This window comes from Triturus cristatus, chromosome 5_1 (genome assembly GCF_964204655.1).
Source record: "Triturus cristatus chromosome 5_1, aTriCri1.1, whole genome shotgun sequence".
NCBI lineage: Eukaryota > Metazoa > Chordata > Amphibia > Caudata > Salamandridae > Triturus > Triturus cristatus.
In genome coordinates, this window is record NC_140587.1 from 71,448,412 (window position 1) to 71,464,269 (window position 15,858).

Genomic DNA, 15,858 nt, shown 5'->3' on the forward strand with positions numbered 1-15,858 from the left:
CTCTGAAACCTATGGTTTGTTCAGTGAATTTCTAAGGTTTTTTAAATGCTAACTCCGAACTATAACATCTGTAAAACCTATGTTTTTTTCAGTGAATATATATATATATAATTAACAAGAGTTTCCCCAGAGGCAGGACCGCACTCCACAGCAGGTGAGTTTACAAAAATTCTTTATTCACTGGCATGCGACTTCACATCCCCGTATTCTGTCCCCAGGCCTGACGCGTTTCGAAGCTTTCTTGCTTCTCCTCAGAGGCCAGTATCAGCAGGCATTATTGTAGGGCTCTCCGCATCCCACCTGAATGCTTTTAACAATTACAAGGCTTCCAGTTTGCCTACGTGATGGAAAACGATTCACTAATGCATATCGGGAGTTGGAGTCTTTTCCGCCTAATTGCACCCTCCAGTGGGTTTGTGTGCTATACACCATGTTGGGACACTTTTCAAAACCCTCCATTAGGCTCCAGGATGAGACTTTGCATGCCATAATTGTTCGCCAACTGTGCCCATCAAAAGTGAATATTCACTCCTGGGGGTCCGTTCTTTGCTTTTTGGATGGTGCATCGTCCCCGCGGCCTGGAAGCGCCGCGTATGTATTAACAAGAGTTTCCCCAGAGGCAGGACCGCACTCCACAGCAGGTGAGTTTACAAAACTTCTTTATTCACTGGCATGCGACTTCATATCCCCGTATTTTTTCCCCAGGCCTGACGCGTTTCGAAGCTTTCATGCTTCTCCTCAGAGGCCAGTATCAGCAGGCATTATTGTAAGGCTCTCCGCATCCCACCTGAATGCTTTTAACAATTACGAGGCTTCCGGTGTGCCTCCGTGATGGAAAACGATTCACCTGCTGTGGAGTGCTGTCCTGCCTCTGGGGAAACTCTTGTTAATACATACGCGGCGCTTCCAGGCCGCGGGGACGACGCACCATCCAAAAAGCCAAGAACGGACCCCCAGGAGTGAATATTCACTTTTGATGGGCACAGTTGGCGAACAATTATGCCATGCAAAGTCTCATCCTGGAGCCTAATGGAGGGTTTTGAAAAGTGTCCCAACATGGTGTATAGCAGACAAACCCACTGGAGGGTGCAATTAGGCGGAAAAGGCTCCAACTCCCGATATGCATTAGTGAATCGTTTTCCATCACGGAGGCACACCGGAAGCCTCGTAATTGTTAAAAGCATTCAGGTGGAATGCGGAGAGCCTTACAATAATGCCTGCTGATACTGGCCTCTGAGGAGAAGCAAGAAAGCTTCAAAACGCGTCAGGCCTGTGGACAAAATACGGGGATGTGAAGTCGCATGCCAGTGAATAAAGAAGTTTTGTAAACTTACCTGCTGTGGAGTGCGGTCCTGCCTCTGGGGAAACTCTTGTTAATACATACGCGGCGCTTCCAGGCCGCGGGGACGACGCACCATCCAAAAAGCAAAGAACGGACCCCCAGGAGTGAATATTCACTTTTGATGGGCACAGTTGGTGAACAATTATGGCATGCAAAGTCTCATCCTGGAGCCTAATGGAGGGTTTTGAAAAGTGTCCCAACATGGTGTATAGCAGACAAACCCACTGGAGGGTGCAATTAGGCGGAAAAGACTCCAACTCCCGATATGCATTAGTGAGTCGTTTTCCATCACGGAGGCACACCGGAAGCCTCGTAATTGTTAAAAGCATTCAGGTGGGATGCGGAGAGCCTTACAATAATGCCTGCTGATACTGGCCTCTGAGGAGAAGCAAGAAAGCTTCGAAACGCGTCAGGCCTGGGGACAAAATACGGGGATGTGAAGTCGCACGCCAGTGAATAAAGAAGTTTTGTAAACTCACCTGCTGTGGAGTGCGGTCCTGCCTCTGGGGAAACTCTTGTTAATACATACGCGGCGCTTCCAGGCCGTGGGGACGACGCACCATCCAAAAAGCAAAGAACGGACCCCCAGGAGTGAATATTCACTTTTGATGGGCACAGTTGGCGAACAATTATGCCATGCAAAGTCTCATCCTGGAGCCTAATGGAGGGTTTTGAAAAGTGTCCCAACATGGTGTATAGCAGACAAACCCACTGGAGGGTGCAATTAGGCGGAAAAGACTCCAACTCCCGATATGCATTAGTAAATCGTTTTCCATCACGGAGGCACACCGGAAGCCTCGTAATTGTTAAAAGCATTCAGGTGGGATGCGGAGAGCCTTACAATAATGCCTGCTTATAGTGGCCTCTGAGGAGAAGCAAGAAAGCTTCGAAACGCGTCAGGCCTGGGGACAAAATACGGGGATGTGAAGTCGCATGCCAGTGAATAAAGAAGTTTTGTAAACTCACCTGCTGTGGAGTGCGGTCCTGCCTCTGGGGAAACTCTTGTTAATACAAACGCGGCGCTTCCAGGCCGTGGGGACGACGCACCATCCAAAAAGCAAAGAACGGACCCCCAGGAGTGAATATTCACTTTTGATGGGCACAGTTGGCGAACAATTATGGCATGCAAAGTCTCATCCTGGAGCCTAATGGAGGGTTTTGAAAAGTGTCCCAACATGGTGTATAGCAGACAAACCCACTGGAGGGTGCAATTAGGCGGAAAAGACTCCAACTCCCGATATGCATTAGTGAATCGTTTTCCATCACACACCGGAAGCCTCGTAATTGTTAAAAGCATTCAGGTGGGATGCGGAGAGCCTTACAATAATGCCTGCTGATACTGGCCTCTGAGGAGAAGCAAGAAAGCTTCGAAACGCGTCAGGCCTGGGGACAAAATACAGGGATGTGAAGTCGCATGCCAGTGAATAAAGAAGTTTTGTAAACTCACCTGCTGTGGAGTGCGGTCCTGCTTCTGGGGAAACTCTTGTTTATATATATATATATATATATATATTCCAATCGCAATTGCCCCGCAATTGAAGACACCCACACAACGCTCGATTTTTCCTTGGTTTATTCGGGAGACAGCAGCGGAGTCAGGGAGAATCCCACAGCATGGTAAAGCGCCTTCAGCCTACGCGTTTCGAGAGTTTTCCCTTCATCATGGCACGGCGTTTGGTGGGGAGAATGAAAGCAAGCATGAGTTTCACAGGTGATATAGTTTGTTTGGTCCCGCCTTAGTGGGCGTGTTCTTGCAAAGCACTCTGGTTCGTGTAGTCCAGGGCAGTTTCTAAGATCCAAAATTGGTGCTGTTTCCCATAGTCCCTCTGTAGTTTTCACCCAGTGGGTTGCTGGCGATCCCCTTCTGTTCCCGTTGCTTTAGTGATGCTCCTCGAACAGGCACGTTGTTCCGCATAAGGTGCCCCAGCCTGAGACACACGGACCTGCAAGAAGCAGTGGGGTTGTCTTCGTGACCCTGGCTGGCCACCACATATTCCAATCGCAATTGCCCCGCAATTGAAGACACCCACACAACGCTCGATTTTTCCTTGGTTTATTCGGGAGACAGCAGCGGAGTCAGGGAGAATCCCACAGCATGGTAAAGCGCCTTCAGCCTACGCGTTTCGAGAGTTTTCCCTTCATCATGGCACGGCGTTTGGTGGGGAGAATGAAAGCAAGCATGAGTTTCACAGGTGATATAGTTTGTTTGGTCCCGCCTTAGTGGGCGTGTTCTTGCAAAGCACTCTGGTTCGTGTAGTCCAGGGCAGTTTCTAAGCAACGGGAACAGAAGGGGATCGCCAGCAACCCACTGGGTGAAAACTACAGAGGGACTATGGGAAACAGCACCAATTTTGGATCTTAGAAACTGCCCTGGACTACACGAACCAGAGTGCTTTGCAAGAACACGCCCACTAAGGCGGGACCAAACAAACTATATCACCTGTGAAACTCATGCTTGCTTTCATTCTCCCCACCAAACGCCGTGCCATGATGAAGGGAAAACTCTCGAAACGCGTAGGCTGAAGGCGCTTTACCATGCTGTGGGATTCTCCCTGACTCCGCTGCTGTCTCCCGAATAAACCAAGGAAAAATCGAGCGTTGTGTGGGTGTCTTCAATTGCGGGGCAATTGCGATTGGAATATGTGGTGGCCAGCCAGGGTCACGAAGACAACCCCACTGCTTCTTGCAGGTCCGTGTGTCTCAGGCTGGGGCACCTTATGCGGAACAACGTGCCTGTTCGAGGAGCATCACTAAAGCAACGGGAACAGAAGGGGATCGCCAGCAACCCACTGGGTGAAAACTACAGAGGGACTATGGGAAACAGCACCAATTTTGGATCTTAGAAACTGCCCTGGACTACACGAACCAGAGTGCTTTGCAAGAACACGCCCACTAAGGCGGGACCAAACAAACTATATCACCTGTGAAACTCATGCTTGCTTTCATTCTCCCCACCAAACGCCGTGCCATGATGAAGGGAAAACTCTCGAAACACGTAGGCTGAAGGCGCTTTACCATGCTGTGGGATTCTCCCTGACTCCGCTGCTGTCTCCCGAATAAACCAAGGAAAAATCGAGCGTTGTGTGGGTGTCTTCAATTGCGGGGCAATTGCGATTGGAATATGTGGTGGCCAGCCAGGGTCACGAAGACAACCCCACTGCTTCTTGCAGGTCCGTGTGTCTCAGGCTGGGGCACCTTATGCGGAACAACGTGCCTGTTCGAGGAGCATCACTAAAGCAACGGGAACAGAAGGGGATCGCCAGCAACCCACTGGGTGAAAACTACAGAGGGACTATGGGAAACAGCACCAATTTTGGATCTTAGAAACTGCCCTGGACTACACGAACCAGAGTGCTTTGCAAGAACACGCCCACTAAGGCGGGACCAAACAAACTATATCACCTGTGAAACTCATGCTTGCTTTCATTCTCCCCACCAAACGCCGTGCCATGATGAAGGGAAAACTCTCGAAACGCGTAGGCTGAAGGCGCTTTACCATGCTGTGGGATTCTCCCTGACTCCGCTGCTGTCTCCCGAATAAACCAAGGAAAAATCGAGCGTTGTGTGGGTGTCTTCAATTGCGGGGCAATTGCGATTGGAATATGTGGTGGCCAGCCAGGGTCACGAAGACAACCCCACTGCTTCTTGCAGGTCCGTGTGTCTCAGGCTGGGGCACCTTATGCGGAACAACGTGCCTGTTCGAGGAGCATCACTAAAGCAACGGGAACAGAAGGGGATCGCCAGCAACCCACTGGGTGAAAACTACAGAGGGACTATGGGAAACAGCACCAATTTTGGATCTTAGAAACTGCCCTGGACTACACGAACCAGAGTGCTTTGCAAGAACACGCCCACTAAGGCGGGACCAAACAAACTATATCACCTGTGAAACTCATGCTTGCTTTCATTCTCCCCACCAAACGCCGTGCCATGATGAAGGGAAAACTCTCGAAACGCGTAGGCTGAAGGCGCTTTACCATGCTGTGGGATTCTCCCTGACTCCGCTGCTGTCTCCCGAATAAACCAAGGAAAAATCGAGCGTTGTGTGGGTGTCTTCAATTGCGGGGCAATTGCGATTGGAATATATATATATATATATATATATATATATACGATCCAAGGTACTCCTTCTGGAGTTCATAGCCCATCGAGGGGTGGTGCAATGCTGGCGGGGAATTCCGGTAATTACCATCAACTTCAGATCGGGGTTTCATTCGCGCACTCAGACCATCTAATCACCAGGAATCCACAAGAGTTTTGACAACAAAAGGGGGTTTATTCAAGTCATAAACCCGCCGTGACGCTTTTCACCCTCAAAAGGGCTTGTTCACACAGCGATGTTACAAGTTACAAAGCAATTCATACTCTTCCTGGTATGGCAATAAACATAGTGAAAAGACTACGTACATCTGTCAATGCTTGGTACCAGTTACAATGGGCGCCATGTTGCCGTATTTCAGTGCTGGTGATATTTGATTCATTTCAAAGCGTATCCACAGTATTTATGCGTACCTCATGGCAAAGATTCGGGTGCCGATCACGATCCGGCAAAAAATATCCCCGTGCGACTCGTATCGGGTCTTTTTACCGTACGAATCGTACAAGTGCCGTACGAACTGGCAATCACGATTCGCACGGTAAAAAGTCCATACGAACCGCACTGGGAATATTTCCCCACACGTCCTCGGGTCGGAAAATGTGCCCGACACGTCCTCGGACGATTTACCTTACAAACGTGAAAAGCCAAGTCCGACCGAGGAATCACGATCCATCCCGTGCGTCCGAGCGTACAACCGTATGGAAAAAACACCGTCCGCACCGAACACCTATAGCAACCATGGAGACATGTGCCCGCATACGCGCCCAACACTCCCCCCAGCCCCCGTACGTCCGACACGTACCCCCCGTGTATGTACACCCCCACCCGTCTAGGTACACCCCAGTACGTTCCAGTCGTACCCCCACCCCAGTACGTGTCGTACCACCGTCAATGTACACCCCCCACCCCTGTACGTGTCGTACCACCGTCAATGTACACCCCCCCACCCCAGTACGTGTCGTACCCCCGTGTACCTACACCCAAGTACGTTCCAGTCGTACCCCCACCCCTGGACGTGTCGTACCACCGTGAACCTACACCCCAGTACGTTCGAGTCGTACCCCCACCCCAGTACGTGTCGTACCACCGTCAATGTACACCCCCCCACCCCAGTACGTGTCGTACCCCCCGTGTACCCACACCCCAGTACGTTCCAGTCGTACCCCCACCCCTGGACGTGTCGTACCACCGTGAACCTACACCCCAGTACGTTCCAGTCGTACCCCCACCCCTGGACGTGTCGTACCACCGTGAACCTACACCCCAGTACGTTCCAGTCGTACCCCCACCCCAGTACGTGTCGCACCACCGTCAATGTACACCCCCCCACCCCAGTACGTGTCGTACCCCCCGTGTGCCCACACCCCAGTACGTTCCAGTCGTACCCCCACCCCTGGACGTGTCGTACCACCGTGAACCTACACCCCAGTACGTTCCAGTCGTACCCCCACCCCTGGACGTGTCGTACCACCGTGAACCTACACCCCAGTACGTTCCAGTCGTACCCCCACCCCAGTACGTGTCGTACCACCGTCAATGTACACCCCCCCACCCCTGTACGTGTCGTACCACCGTGAACCTACACCCCAGTACGTTCGAGTCGTACCCCCACCCCAGTACGTGTCGTACCACCGTCAATGTACACCCCCCCACCCCAGTACGTGTCGTACCCCCGTGTACCTACACCCAAGTACGTTCCAGTCGTACCCCCACCCCTGGACGTGTCGTACCACCGTGAACCTACACCCCAGTACGTTCCAGTCGTACCCCCACCCCAGTACGTGTCGCACCACCGTCAATGTACACCCCCCCACCCCTGGACGTGTCGTACCACCGTGAACCTACACCCCAGTACGTTCCAGTCGTACCCCCACCCCAGTACGTGTCGTACCACCGTCAATGTACACCCCCCCACCCCTGTACGTGTCGTACCACCGTCAATGTACACCCCCCCACCCCTGTACGTGTCGTACCACCGTCTATGTACACCCCAGTACGTTCCAGTCGTACCCCCACCCCAGTACGTGTCGTACCACCGTCAATGTACACCCCCCCACCCCTGTACGTGTCGTACCACCGTCAATGTACACCCCCCCACCCCAGTACGTGTCGTACCCCCCGTGTACCTACACCCAAGTAAGTTCCAGTCGTACCCCCACCCCAGTACGTGTCGTACCACCGTCAATGTACACCCCCCCACCCCTGTACGTGTCGTACCACCGTCAATGTACACCCCCCCACCCCAGTACGTGTCGTACCCCCCGTGTGCCCACACCCCAGTACGTTCCAGTCGTACCCCCACCCCTGGACGTGTCGTACCACCGTGAACCTACACCCCAGTACGTTCCAGTCGTACCCCCACCCCTGGACGTGTCGTACCACCGTGAACCTACACCCCAGTACGTTCCAGTCGTACCCCCACCCCAGTACGTGTCGTACCACCGTCAATGTACACCCCCCCACCCCAGTACGTGTCGTACCACCGTCAATGTACACCCCCCCACCCCTGGACGTGTCGTACCACCGTGAACCTACACCCCAGTACGTTCCAGTCGTACCCCCACCCCAGTACGTGTCGTACCACCGTCAATGTACACCCCCCCACCCCTGTACGTGTCGTACCACCGTCAATGTACACCCCCCCACCCCTGTACGTGTCGTACCACCGTCAATGTACACCCCCCCACCCCAGTACGTGTCGTACCACCGTCAATGTACACCCCCCACCCCTGGACGTGTCGTACCCCCCGTGTACCCACACCCCAGTACGTTCCAGTCGTACCCCCACCCCTGGACGTTCCTGGCGCACCCCCAACACAACCTCCTAAGTACGGAGCGCACCCCATGCCCCAACATCACAACCGCATGTACGAGTCTTACAAAGCCACACACAAGGACAAAATCGTACAACCAAATGGCCCATGTACACACCGTACACACGCTCAAAACGCACGTACACAACCAGGACACAATAAAACAACACAAGAATACACCAGTCGAAAGGCACACAGCCACTAAACATGGCCAACAACCACTTAAATAACACAATCACTGACCTGCAACTGCCAAAAACAAACAGAGGCCCAATACACCACCACTCCTTATAACACACCCACCCAAAATTCAAAAACTGCCACACCCACCCATGGACCAATAAAAAGGGCCCACACACACAAACCATGAGCCTTTCCAACAGACTCACTGCTGCCAGACACCACAGAACCAGACTACAAGCTACACCACACCTTACACTTGCACACCTTCAAACGACCACCCTCACAAACACCCTCTCATCACATTCACACACACACACAACCATCCACACCCCCCCCCAACATCCACACCCCCCCCCACACCCACACCATCCCCACCCACACCCCTCACCATGCCCACTACCAAGAATCCAAAGTTCAGTCACCGAGAGTTGGAGGTCCTTGTTGATCAAATCCTCAGAGTCGAGCCACAGATCTTTGGAACATTGGTCAGAAGCACCAGCCAGGCAGCCAAAACAGCCATGTGGCAGACCATCGTCGATGCTGTGAATGCTGTTGCGGACACCAGGAGGACCAAGCAGGATTGCCAGAACAGGTGGTACGATCTGCGGAGGAGGGTCAGAGCCAAGAGGCAGGAGGAACACGACCAGGCCAACGCCACCGGAGGAGGGCCCTCCCGCAGAGCCGTACAGTACCATCCCTGGGAGGAGAGGGTGATGGCCATACTGCCGGTGGAGGCAGTTGAAGGAGTAGAAGGACTCCGAGACCCGGGTGAGTACACAAACAACGCACCTCACATGGGGGGAACTGCAACCACAACCAAAATTAATAACAGGCACGCAACCACCACAAGCCATCGCATTACTCAACCACACTCCATGAGCAGGCACATGCCACTGCTGCCACCATGCCCCATGCACCCAGCTGGACAATGTCAAGTCACAGGCCACAGAAGACAACAACACATGACACGGTAACCCGGATGGCGGGAGGCTGGGCACCAAGAATCACATAGTGCGACTCCAAAGCAGACAACAATGCCCTCTGCCCATATGGCCTAGGTCACAGCCAGACAAACACTGTGTCCCAACACAGGAATGACTTGCCAGCAAATGGCGGACGCCTTGCATCAACACATGGGGGTGAAGGCACTGTTTTGCACATGCCAGCAGCTAATGAACAGCCAACAGTGTGAAAGAGTGGCAGCACACACCACCACAGCAGCAGCGCACAGACACACAGCAGACAAAATGGGTGCCTGGAGATCAGAAACAAACTCACATCAACAGGCCAAGGGCCACTCAAAGATCTGCTAACAGTGTGTGCCCAGGAAGCTGGGCCAAGGTGACAGAGGGTGACACACGGAGGGAGGGAGAGGGGGACACAGAGGGAGGGAGAGGGGGACTGAGAGGGAGGGAGACGGACAGAGGGAGGAGGCTGACACACAGAGGGAGGGAGAGGGGGACAGAGAGGGAGGGAGAGGGGGACAGAGAGAGAGGGAGACACAGGAAGATGGACAGAGGGAGGAGGCTGACACACAGAGGGAGGGAGAGGGGGACAGAGAGGGAGGGAGAGGGGGACAGAGAAGGAGGGAGACACAGGGAGAGCAAATCAGTCCTTTGGTGTGTGGGAATGTCTGCCCGTCAGCAGGTGGACTGCGTGCATGTAGACAAGGGTGGCCAGTGCCAGAACCCCCCCTCTTCATCATGGCAAAACGCAGGGCCATGTTACAACCTGTACACGAGCACAAGGACAGCCACCTGCATCATATGAGTGTGTGGATCCACTCCATGTGCACATGTACAGTGCTACAAGGAAGGCGCAAATGCATAGCTCGGCACACATGCACACTCCACTGCTGACTGCAGTCACACTTGACGCAGCAAGTAAGACTGTGCCACACATAGTTAAAGGGGCCAAATTGGTGCCCAAGGGACACACACATGCACAAGTGCACTGTGAGTGGAATGCAAGACAGATCCAAATTCCAAGAGGAAATGTGCCAACTTTGTAACGGATGAAACATGGATGTTGCATGGATCAAACTTAACATTGTCTCTCTCACACACAGGTCAACGTCGTGCTGCACCCCCCAACACTGGGGGGGAACACTCACAGGACCCGGATCTGCAGGAGACCGATCCCACCGGCAGCGACCACTCTCACCACTCTGCGGACGACCCCGACCGACCTGGCCCCTCTGGTGTCCAACCACCTGCAGCACCTGCGTCAGGTACAACCGTGCCAACCACCACCCCCACTCCTGCCACATCCCAGGAGACACCCAGGATCCCTGCCCCAACACCACAATGCAGCCAGGCTCGCCAGGAGGGACACGGTGTCCCGGGCACCCAGGAGGAGGCAGGCGACAACGCCAATGCCACCCCTCAGGGGTCCCGGAGACCCCATGTGCCCACAAGTGCAGGCCAGACGCAAGTGGGCAGGGGTGGTGGGAGTGGAGGACGGCGGAGGCGCGAGCCTGACCAGTTGGCTGGGGATCCGGTATTTTCCCATGTCCGTAACATCCTGGACTCATACCGGCAGGACACCACGGGCATGGCCCAGGTTGTGTCCGTCCTCGAGGGGATCAAGGTCCAGCAGGCCCAGCAACATGCGGAGCTAATAGCCTGTCTACAGCTACACCAACGGAGGATGGAGGACAGACAGGCTCAGCAAGTGACGGCGTCCCAGGGGATTCACGCTGAACTCCGTCGGATGGCCAACACCATGGCCGACCCTCCCTGTGCCAGAAGGCGGAGAACATCACCACCCACAGGGAGGGATCATGAGGAGGAGGAGGAAACATCCGACGGAGCATCCCAGACGTCGTCACGGCCTGCTGCTGAGGTTCCCCGCAGGAAGCCGGGTCGTCCACGGAAAGGACCGTGAGGGTGGCTGCTACATCACCATCTCCCAGGACACCTGGCCTGGCACCTGGCCCACTGGAGCAACAGCATCACAGCATCAAGAGACATTCTCTGCCACATGGCCCTGCTGGTCACTGGCTGACCAATGTTGACAAAGACTGTGGCATGGACTCTGAGGATTTCCAATGGCAAGGACACCAACTCCCCTACTGAACTTTGGATTCCCTAATCCCGGAAAGCCCCTCACTTGGCCCCCCCCCCCCAATAATAAATCACACTATTAAGAGTAGATGCCTGCTGGTAGCATTATTACCTAACATGTGACTTGTACAGTCTAAACATGCCTGAGTCATCTGTTCACTTCAACCATCCACACCCTGGGGCCTGAGTCTGGCACAGGACACATGGGTCACAGTTTTCTAGGCAAGACAGACATGGAGCACCATACACACCCGTGATGGTCAGAACCAGCTGAGGGGGTGGCCGAACAACCGTGCTGACAGACACATTGAGTACAGCAACAGTCATGCGCAGAGGTCAGGGATCCTGGCCCGTGTCCTGGGGGGCACCCAGGTACGTGTAGACAGGTGGCAGAACCATGTCCTGCAAGCTTGAGTCCGGTGGATGCAGAGAATGGGGTCATGGACAACGTTGGATGCATGGGGATGGCACATGTCACAATACCCACACAGTCATGGACATCATGCCCATTACACAGTCTCAGCACACACACACAGCTTGCATCTTGCCACTCGACACATTGACACATAGCCACAATCAGGGAATACCATGCCAGACATGCAGGATGCACCGTGCCAACACACCAGCATTGACTGAGAAGAGGCACCTTGGAGGCATAGGGACACCTTTAATAGTCATGTGTTTGGGATTGCAGAGGCAACTTGAAGTACACATGAACACACCATGTGGAGTAACATGTGGCTCCAACACTGGCACCCCCCTTCTGCAGCACAAATGCGTGATAGGCATGGAACTGGCACACAAGTGTCGGATAACAGCTAAATACCCACAGCTGCTCACGGAGAGACCGCCATACACCATACATCCCTTGATGTGGAAGTCCCACGCCATGTCAAGACAATGTTAACCGTATGTGTCCGAGGGCAGTGTCACACACATTGATGCCTTCATCACAATCCACTATCCCATCACTGATGACTGACAACCAGGCAGCCCATCTATTCAGGTGTACCCAGCTGCATGTCGTGTCCCATGGGGATGCCACATGTCTGCAGAGGACCCAAACCCCGACCGGGGCAGTGTGCACACATCGTGAACAACTGCCACACCCAATACACCCCAGATGCATCCCTTACCCCATGGAGACTTCCAAACGTGTCCGTGCCTGTAACGCTGAGTCAGCCCACGATGCCATGTCCATGAGGAATATCAGTGCCACAACAATGCAACCAGCAAACGGCATGCGCAGGTACCTGGGGAAGAGAGACACACAAGAAGTCAGCCACAAGAAGCTCAGCCACTTGCATGTGCATTCACTCGACACATGTATGTATGACAACATGCTAGGTCACAATTATGCCTGGGGAAATACTACCATCACTGCCACCATCACTCCAGTGACACACCCACACACACCTCTGACCCACGTGCCATACATGCAGGTGGAGACACACATCACAACGCATGCCACACGGGGACCAATGCGTGCACACTCAGACCCTGGTACTCACCACTAAGCAAAGAAGTCGCGTATGAGCCGAGTCCGGATGTCCTCTTGCGGCTCCACATCCTCCACATCACTAGCCCCATTGCCAAGCCCTTCGTCCTCCACGGGTGGATGGTCCTCGTCATCTTGATCCAGGATGAGTGGCACAGCTCTCTCAACTGCCATGTTGTGCAGCATGCAGCAGACCATGAAGATTTTGCAGACCTTCGCCGGGGCATAAGGGAGTGCACCGCCGGTCTTGTGGAGGCACCGAAATCGGCTCTTCAGCATGCCAAACGTCCTCTCTATCACTCGCCTTGTCCGGCCATGGGCGGTGTTGTAGCGGAGCTGGGCCGGCGTGATGGGGTTGCGGAGAGGTGTCAGCAGCCAAGGCATGTTGGGATAGCCAGCGTCCCCTAAATGGAAAGCACATGGATATCGTTAGAACTGGCGAAGCGGTAGTGCTGCTCGGCCAAACAGAATACAGATCAGACAGACTGTACCCACCAACAACACATGCCCGTTCGTTGCGCAGCTGCATCATCATATCAGGCATCCCGCTACGCCTCATGATGTAGGCATCGTGTGCTGATCCTGGAAAACGAGCACAGACATGCGAAATCACCATGTTGGACAGACACACCACAAGGGCATTGATGGAGTGGTAGTGCTTCCGATTGCGGTACGCCACCTCCCGTGCGTGTGGTGGTACCAAACCTACATGTGTCCCATCTATGGACCCAATGACATGGGGCATCCCTCCCAGGGCATAGAAACCACGCTTGACCTCAGTCATCTGTTCAGGGGTTGGGAACTTGATGAAGTCATCCAGGTGAATCAACATGGCCTCCAAGAAATCATGCAGCACACCGCTGAACATGCTCTGGGACATGCCACCAACATGAGCTATGGTATATTGGAAGGTACCCGTGGCAAGGAAATGTAGGGCAGCCATTACCTTCAGCTGGGGTGTCAGTGCCGTAGGATACCTGTGCTGCGGTTGCAGGTGTGGTGCCAGTCTCGCCGTCAGCTCCAGAATCAACGGTTGGGTGAACCGGTAGAGCCGGATCGTGTCATTCTCCTGCATGGTGGCCAAGTCTGGAATTCTTCGGGCAACAGGAGGCGCTCTGCAGTAATTTGGAAGTGACAAGGAAGAGTGAGTGCACTACGAGAACAACTCATGTCTACTGAGCACATGTAAATCTGGCAATACACACATGCCTCATAGGGAGTCAGGCATGTGCTACATGCCCAGGACACGTATGGATGCAAGGTGACGCTCCTTCCAAGACCCAGCTACACACGGTGATTGAGAACCTCCCCATGCCACGCCATGAAAATAGCTGTGTCCCAGTGCAAGTGCACTGCCCGACGCAAGACAGGAGTGACATACACCCACACATCAGCAGAAGTGTGATGCTGATTGCAGATACTGGCAGCGGAACACTTGAGCCACAGGTCACATGACATTACACTAGTCCAGCCCACACACCTTGCCATGAAGGTGCACATGTCATGACTCCCCACACATTCCTTGTGAGTTTGCTGACATGGCCTTGTCACGCTACTCCGTGTCCCTTGCATACATGTGCACCTCACATCCGGTAACACATGTGGCATGGTGTTGGGAACAGTGTGCAATGACAATCTACACACAGCCACATGTTGGTTGCTGCAACGGCTGCAGCTTTTGAGGGTGCTACAACATCAACCCGATGTAACTCCCGGACACATATATGGCATAGTCACATTGTGCACTGTGGGTGGTGATGAGTCATGTGTCATGACCCCTGTACCGGGCATCATGGGACACTTCCGTGTGTTGGTGTCCGTGCCATGCCAGTGACGCTCATCCCAAGTGCGCAGTCCCACATGCACACATGTCAAAGGAGTCAAGGGCATGCCTGGCACACATTGCACCCTCACACAGTACACATGTACACATCTCATCATACATCTGGTGCCTTCTCCACTCAGGAGGCATGTTCCACATCACAGCCTGTGACACCTGTGCCCCACACATGTGGTAATGCACAGACGATGCCTTGGTGTCCATTCCTGGACAAGTATGTCCATCCATGGACAAGTATGTCCGCCCTATTCCGACATGTGTGTCGCCTATCACCACAGTGATGTGTAAAATCCGCCGTACTGCTGCTGAGAGGGCCTGTGCATGTTCCCAAATCACTGTGGGAGTGCTGCCGTATGTGTACCCATCGTGATGGCGAGCGTAGATGCGAGTGTACGGTCCGTACCACTACGGGTACGCATACGCGTGCAGACCCATAGTGATAGAGAGCGTAGATGCGAGTGTACGGCCCTATCACTATGGGTCTGCACGCGTATGCGTACCCGTAGTGGTACGGACCGTACACTCGCATCTACCCTCACTATCACTATGGGTCTGCACGCGTATGCGTACACGTAGTGGTACGGACCGTACACTCGCATGTACGCTCACTATCACTACGGGTCTGCACGCGTATGCGTACACGTAGTGGTACGGACCGTACACTCGCATCTACGCTCACTATCACTATGGGTCTGCACGCGTATGCGTACACGTAGTGGTACGGACCGTACCACAACGAGTACGCATACGCGTGCAGAACCATAGTGATAGTGAGCGTACAGGCATTTGTACGGTCCGTACCACAACGAGTACGCATACGCGTGCAGACCCGTAGTGATAGTGAGCGTACATGCGTGTGTACGGTCCGTACCACTACGTGTACGCATACGCGTGCAGACCCATAGTGATTTTGAACGTAGGCATGCATGTACGGGCCGTTGCCATGCATTTGGGGTGCCCTAGGGCCCGGAAACGCACCGTACCTGTGTGTGATTCTCCTAATTACATAGGGGACATG